The 8,349-nt window shown below is 41.5% G+C and overlaps 1 pseudogene; it reads left to right on the top strand.

Moving 5' to 3' along the window:
• Positions 1-652: 652 nt before the first annotated feature.
• On the top strand, positions 653-7,503 carry LOC120196739 (annotated as a pseudogene).
• Positions 7,504-8,349: the final 846 nt, after the last annotated feature.

Here is an 8,349-nt window from a genome sequence, read left to right as displayed (position 1 = left end):
CTATCATCGTAAACTAAATACATAATTTGGACAATTTCTTATAACATTGAAACTAGCCACTTAAGATTATAAACCAAACATGAAAAATGTTATAAACTAAAACAAAAAATAGATATGAATAAACCTAACTGCATCGGTAAACAAACCCCAAAAAGAGATTAAACTATTGAAAGACCACCGAAAATCTAAAATCAGAGCTGAGCGCCATCAGAAACTTTTCATGAACGCAAAACCGTGTATCCAAATTCAATCCGATGGTCCATAATATAGAAGATCAACAGGATTACAAATAAGCATGATCTTGACCAATCTTGGCATCGTCAAATCCAACCATGAGAAAACATAAATTAAAATTAAAAAAAAATAAAGAGAGAAGAGAACCGGAAGTCGACAACCAGAATCAAAACTAATGTCGTCGTCGACTAAACAAAATTAAAGAAGAAAACATTGATATGATCTATAGATCAAACTCTAAAGAAAAGAAAAGGAAAAAAAGGAATACAAAAATGATTTAATTAATATATCATTAATATATCTTGTGCGTCAAATTATAGCAAAAACTTATTCCACGTTCTGGACTGAAATAAAAATATATAACAAAGATATTAATAAAAGATTGTTTGTAATTTCTTTTACTAAATACATATTGTGATGAAAGGTTTTCGTCTATAAATAACCAGCAAGACCAACTGTTAAAGCCCATGCAAATTAACGCAATTGCAACTCATAAATGGGTTCCGGTGATATAGCATGGGGTCTGGCCTTGTGCTGCACCTTAGCCATGGCATTGGCTTGTAGTAGCCACGATGAACTCACCTTGGAGGATATGAATTTATCTTATGACTATAAGGATGCACTCGGCAAAGCAATCTTGTTCTTCGAAGGACAACGATCGGGGAAGTTGCCGGCTAGCCAAAGAGTTCGGTGGAGGGGAGACTCTGCACTCACCGACGGAACCCGATAACGTATGGCTACCGAAATTCTTTGTCCACTGATGATGTTAGAACTGAAGATTTGGTTTTGTTGCAGGTTAATCTGGTGGGAGGTTACTATGATGCTGGGGACGATGTGAAGTTCGTATGGCCTATGGCGTTTACTGTGACTCTTTTAAGTTGGGCAGCTATCGAGTACTGGCACGAAATCTCTTCGGCCGATGAGCTTAACCACCTCCGCACTGCGATCCGTTGGGGCATTGATTTTATATTGCGAGTCCATACTTCACCCGCCACACTTTATACTCAGGTGGGGGATGGAAACGCTGATCACCAATGTTGGGAGCGTCCCGAAGACATGGACACCCCTTGAACACCCTACAAAATAACTTCTGATTCACCAGGCTCAGAAGCGGAAGCTACCGACGCCCTTTTTTGCTGCTTCATTAGTCTTCCAAGGGGTTGATTCCAATTACTCTAAGAAGCTATTAAGCAAATTCAAATTAGTAAGAAGCTTGATTTAAATTAGTTCCTTTATGCCTAACAAACTATTATTTATAACCATATTTGCACAGTTATTCAAATTTGCAGACAAGTACAGGGGACTTTACAATGAATCTTTCCCTATCTACCGCTCTTTCTCAGGATGTAAGGTAAAACATGTAGAAATTACGTAGCTGAATATACACATAACATTCCTCGATCTGGTTCGATTTGAGCTTTGTTCGTTCGGATTCTTTTTACAGGGTGAATTTTTATGGTCGGCAGCTTGGTTGTACAAGGCAAGTAGAGATGCAAAGTACATAAACTATGCTGTGAAAAACCAAGGATGGAGTGAGTCAGCATTAGAGTTTAGTTGGGACGGTAAATTTCCTGGAGCACTGGCATTACTAGCTCCGGTATGGCGATATTAATTTGCTGTGTGTTGGATATAGGCGTGTTGTGAATCAAGGTTGGCTGATTGTTATTAAGCAGTTGAGAAATTGTTTCAGCTGTTGTAGAGTTGTTATCACAACGATTAAGTGGTTACAGCAGTTAATGCTGAGTGTGTGTAAGTTGTGTGACCTAAGTAGAGTGTATATAAAGCAAGCATTGTAAATGTTGGCAACTCAAGAAAACTATTTAATAAACATTCTGCAATTTTCAGCTCCTTGCAGCATTTCTACATGGTATCTTTCGCTGAAGATCCTGGCTTCTAAACTCCGGCTACGGTGATGGCCCTTGACAGCCCGAATATCTCCTCCACCACTGGAGGGGGCTCGCTGATGCGCTCTGTTATGTTCACTAACAAGAGAGTGAATGTTGTGTTGGATGAAATGAACTTCTTGCTGTGAAAACAACAAGTGTTACTCACAATTCGCAGTCATCGCCTGGAAAGATTGCTGACTGGTTCGATGCCAGCACCACCAGAAACGGTTGTTGATCAGAATGGAGAGGTTGTTGCAAATGAAGCCTTTGAGGACTTCATGGCCCAAGAAAGTGCTCTTGCGTCTTGGCTACTCTCCACCATCAGTCCACAGCTATTACCGCAATTCATTGGTGCTGAGACAGCAGTTGCTGTATGGAATAAGGTGACTCAGTTCTTTGTTAACCGCTCTACCACAACAGTAATGAACTTGCTGTATAAATTGCAATCCCTCAAGAAAGGAGATGACAGCATGCGTAACTACCTTACCCGTGTCAAAGAAGTATGTGATGCGCTTGAATCGTGTGGGAGCCCTGTTGCCCCAGTCGAGCAGATCGTAAGTATTCTCAAAGGGCTGCCCCGTGAATATCATTCCTTCATGGCGGTCATAACCACCATGCGCGAGAAGCCCATGTTAGACGTTGTGAGCAGCATGTTTATTGATGCTGAAACTCAACTCGTTGGCTTTGAGTTTTCAGCAGATAGCCTTCCAATGTGCCAATGTAGCACAGGCTGTGAATCGTGCTGCCTCTGACTCGAGATTCAATCAAGATTTAAATCGAAAATCATATACTGGTGGTCGCTCAGGAGGTCGTGGTCGAGGTCGCCCTCGTGTACAGTGTCAGCTATGTGGTAAGGTTGGTCACTTGGTTCAGCAGTGCTGGTATCGGTTCGATCGAGACTTTCTTGGTGATGGCAGTGACACACATCGGCGTAAAACCAGTTCTGGTGACATCAACTTTGTGGAAAACACACAATATGATGACTATGGTGAAGGAAGAACTGTTGAACTCCCTCAAGCCAATGCTATCTCTTCTTCACGCAACCACTGGGTAGTGGATTCTGGTGCCACACACCATGTAACACCAGATGCTACCAATATTGCACAACCCTCTGATTATAGGGGATCAGGTAATATTTTTGTTGGCAATGGTGCATCCATTCCTGTAGAGTCTGTTGGTAATACTTTAATATCCTCTCAATATCAAGCACTATTGCTATCTAACATTCTACATGTGTCTAAGATAACTAAAAACCTATTTTCGGTGTCCAAGCTTGCTAGAGACAACCGTATCTTCTTTGAATTTCATGCCAATGATTGTTGTGTTCGGAATGAAGTTACTGGTAGTGTCCTTCTTCGAGGGAAGCAAAATGGCGGTCTTTATTCATTTGAGATGGCTAGTGACAGGAGCCAATTTGCAGGTCAGGCCAGTGCTAATGTTGTTGCGACTTCAGAAGCGTATGACCTATGGCACAGACGCCTGGGGCACCCCTCTTTTTAGACCTTGAAATCTGTTTGTAATCAATTGCATGTAAACATCTCAAATAATGCCAATAGAACTTGCTCGGCTTGTTGTATTTGGAAAAGTCACAAACTACCTTTTGAACACTCGAAGACTGAGTATTCTGAACCGTTTCAACTTGTTTTTCTGATCTATGGGGTCCTGCACCTATACCCTCGAATGGGTTCATGTACTATATTGCATTTGTAGATGCTTGCACTCGACACTCTTGGTTGTATCTACTCAAGGACAAGTCACAGCTCCTGACTGCGTTCTAGATGTTTAAAAACATGGTTGCCACACAATTCAATCTGCCTATTAAAGCCATTCAAAGCGACTGGGTGGTGAGTATAGACCACTTAACAGTCTGCTAGCTAAAGAAGGAATCATTCATCGTGTGACTTATCCCCATACCTCTGAGCAGAACAGAATTGTAGAGCGAAAACATCGACACCTGATGGAGCTGGCCCTTGTGCTTTTAGTTCAAGCCACTTTGCCCTTGAAATTCTGGTCATATGTTGTTGTCACAACTGTTTATCTTATTAATCGTCTTCCTACGCGTGTGTTAAAAGGTGTTGCACCTTTTTAAAAACTATTCCATAGGCAGCCTGACTACAATTTCATGAAAGTATTTGGATGCAGGTGCTATCCCCACTTGCGTGCATTTCAATCGCAAAAACTCATGTTTCGGTCCCAGGAGTGTGTCTTCCTAGGGTATAGCCCGCAGCACAAGGGATACCAATGTCTTGCAGCAGGTGGATGAGTCTATATATCTCGTCATGTCAAATTTGATGAGTCAGTGTTTCCCTATGCATCCTTACAATGCACAAGTGGTCCAGCTCGAAAGCAGTCGCCCCCATTGGATATAGTGGTGCAGCCACAACATTTACATATGCATATACCTAGAGATTTTGCGTGTGTGCATGCTCCCCCCATGGGTACATCAGTCTCTACTCACTCTCAGAATTCCTATGTGCATGTTGTTCCAAATGTGGTGCCTACCGAGGATCAGTTCACTTCACCATCCCAAGTATCTATGCCTACTCCCACAGGTTATGTCTCTAACGAGGAAGCGAGCCACAAATTCCAGGTGCCTGAACACACGGCAGCTGAGTCAACCATGCTGTTGCGATCGAACACAACAATTAATGCTCATCCGATGTGTACACGCAGTAAGGCTGGTGTCTTCAAGCCTAAAACCTTCATCAGCAGCTATGATGAAGTAATTCCCACAACTGTGCACGAAGCATTTCAATCCGAAAAATGGACTGCGGCTATCCATGATGAACTCAATGCACTGCAACAAAATGGAACCTGGAATCTGGTTCAACTCCCAGAAGGGAGGTCTGCTGTTGGTTGCAAGTGGCTGTTTAAAATCAAGAGGAACGCTGCTGGTACTGTGTAGAGACACAAGGCACGCCTGGTTGCTAAGGGGTACTCCCAGGTTCCAGGGCAAGACTTTCAGGAAACCTTCAGCCCTGTTGTTCGCTTCTCCACAATCAATATCATATTGTCCTTGGCAGTATCAAGGAAATGGCCGCTTCGGTAAATTGATGTCAACAACGCGTTCCTCAACGGTGGACTGGCTGAAGAGGTGTTTATAAAGCAACCGCCTGGCTTTGAGGTGTGTAATCCTGATGGCAAGCCTCTTGTGTGCAAGTTACAGAAGGCACTTTATGGTTTACGACAAGCACCACGCAACTGGAACGACAAGCTTCGCGCCAGCTTAATTGCACTTGGATTCCGAGAGTCCAAAGCTGACAATTCCTTGTTTGTCAACAATCAAACAGGCTCTCGTACATTCATCCTCGTTTACGTTGATGATATTATACTAACTGGTGAATCGGTTAGTTACATTCAACGTGTCATATACGAACTCAACAAACAATTCTCACTCAATGACCTTGGTGACCTTTCTTACTTCCTGGGTATTGAGGTTCAACGGTGTGGTGACTCTATTGTTTTAAGTCAAAGGAAGTTTGTGCTCGAGTTATTGGTGAGAGCACAGCTGACTCGAGCCAACCCCACCACCTCCCCTATGGTTGTCGCCAACAAACTGTCTAAGGATGAAGGCAATCCGCTGGCTGATGCTTATGAATTTTGAAGTATAGTTGGCTCCCTCCTATACGTATTCCATACTCGTCCTGATGTTGCTCTAAGTGTGAGCAAGGTTGCGCAATATATGCAAGATCCTCGTGAGTCACATTTTATGGCGGTTAAAAGGATTCTATGATACTTGGCGGGCACAGTGGAATACGGTTTAGTGTTTTTTCCTGCTGGGTCTGACTCTTCCATCACGGCATTTGCAGATGCGGATTGGGAAGGCGATGTGGATGACAGACGTCAATGTCTGGCCACTGTGTGTTCGTTGGTAATTGCTTGGTGTCCTGGCTGTCAAGAAAACAAAAAACGGTCTCTCGCTCAACCATGGAGGCAGAGTATAAAAGCATTGCTGATGCGGCTGCAGAAGTCACCTGGGTGAATGTTGTGCTTGCTGATTTAGGTGAAGGCTCGGGTATGACACCAACGATCTGGTGTGATAACTCGGGTGCTATAGAGATGAGTGCTAACTCGGTTCATCATGCGCAATCAAAGCATGTCGATCTCGATGTACACTTTGTACGTGAAAAGGTGGTTGCCAAACAACTGCAAGTTCGTTACGTGCCAACCTCTCATCAGGTTGCTGATGGGTTTACCAAACTTCTAGCCCGAGGTGCTTTTGAGTACTTTCGAGATCAAGTTAGGGTCTGTTCGTTTGAAAAACAAAAGAAAAAAATAGGGGGAATGTTGGATATAGGCGTGCTGTGCACCAAGGTTGGCTGATTGTTATTAAGCAGTTGAGAAACGGTTTTAACTGTTGTAGAGTTGTTATCACAACGGTTAAGTGGTTACAGCAATTAATGCTGAGTGTGTGTAAGTTGTGTGACCAAAGTAGAGTGTATATAAAGCAAGCATTCTAAACGTTGGCAACTCAAGAAAACTATTTAATAAACATTCTGCAATTTTCAGCTCCTTGCAGCATTTCTACACTGTGTAAGTATAAGACCGACGTCGAATCATTTATATGACCGACGTCAGTCTTCCAAGACATATTAACAGTTTTTTTGTTCAGGAATTCTAAGTAGGGAAGAAGGATTTGTCTAAATATAAGGCCGATGTCGAATCATTTATATGTAAACTGATGCCATGGAGTAGCAGTTTGCTGTACAAAACAACTTCTAGTACACATTCACAATCATTGATGAATAGTTTAAGATTTCTAATGATCTTTTCACTAAGCTAATAGATTTTTCTGGCTTGTTTTCAGGTGGTCTGTTGTATGTAAGAGATAGCTCTAATTTGCAATATGTTACAAGCTCGTGCATGGTGCTGTATGTTTACTCGAAAACGTTAATGGCGTCTCACATTGACGGCATTCAATGCGGCTCGGTCCATTTCTTGGCCTCCCGAATCAAATCTTTCGTGAAATCACAGGTGGATTACATATTGGGGAACAACCCTATGAAGATATCGTACATGGTGGGATATGGAAGTAAACATCCCACGCAGCTTCACCATAGAGGCTCATCCATTCCTTCTATCCACAGTCACCCCCAGGAAGGTGGGGTGTAAAGATGGCATGTCGAGTTATTTGAGTTCCAACAATCCGAATCCAAATCAGCATGTTGGAGCAATCATCGGAGGCCCCGATTCGAATGACTGTTTCGACGATTGGAGATCAGATCACTAACATACGTTAGCCCACAACTTATATTAATGCAGCTTTTGAGGGTGCAGTGGCTGCTTTGCTTGATGAAACCAAAGAGGAGGCACTGCTACAGCTGGAGAGTAATACAATCATATATACTTTTGACTATGTGTAATGCAATTGAGAAAATTATCATATATGAAAATCTCATTTTGATTTGTTTAATAACATCGAAAAGATGTCGAAACCCATTTAGAATCCAAGGATTAAGCAAGTAAAACGAATTTCACCAATTTAGATTGAAATCTCCCAAGAGAAATCCATGAATATCTTATTTGGAAGGATCAAATCTTGATCTGAAAAATTACTAATTAAAATTATAAGAAGATAGAATCATATCCTAATTGGAAAAGAAAAATGAATTTAAGTTGATTTTCATAAAATCAAGTGAAGAAAGGCTTTAGAAAATATGAAGAAGATGAATGAATTTTAAAAGATTTTGGGAGGTTTAGAAATCAATAAAATGTGAAAATGAGGTTAAGTTATGATTAGGAAGAGTGAAAATAACAAATTAGAGTTTCTTTTTTTAGTAATTAAAATGAAATCTAATTGTAAATAAAAACCAACGTGAAACTTAAAGAAAAATACCTCAAGAATAACTAACATTAATTAAATTTATGGCATAATTGTTTTCGAGAGTTTACAATTCCCCCCCCCCTCATTTTAGTCTTTTTATAGCCAACTTTATTTGGGGAGCAGCGTCAAATCGTCCGATACATTGGGTTAGATGGGAGGTTGTGGCGAAGCATAAAGAGTTTGGAGGCCTTGGAATTGTCGACGTAAATATTCAGAATCGATCTCTCCTCAACAAATGGGTTGGGAGGTATAGAAATGAACCGAATAGCCTTTGGAGAAGAGTGATCGATGTCACGCAAGGTTTTGACTCTCGAAACATTTTGCCTATTCAGTTCCATGGTCGTAACATTTATTGGAGATGGAGGAGTTATTAGAATAACTGTTGTATTTGTTAAGTTAGTTATT

The sequence above is a fragment of the Hibiscus syriacus genome, unplaced genomic scaffold (genome assembly GCF_006381635.1).
Source record: "Hibiscus syriacus cultivar Baekdansim isolate YM2019G1 unplaced genomic scaffold, ASM638163v2 tig00117034_pilon, whole genome shotgun sequence".
Lineage (NCBI taxonomy): Eukaryota > Viridiplantae > Streptophyta > Magnoliopsida > Malvales > Malvaceae > Hibiscus > Hibiscus syriacus.
The sequence above is the reverse complement of the archived record's forward strand: the minus strand, read 5'-3'. Positions and strand labels throughout refer to the sequence as shown.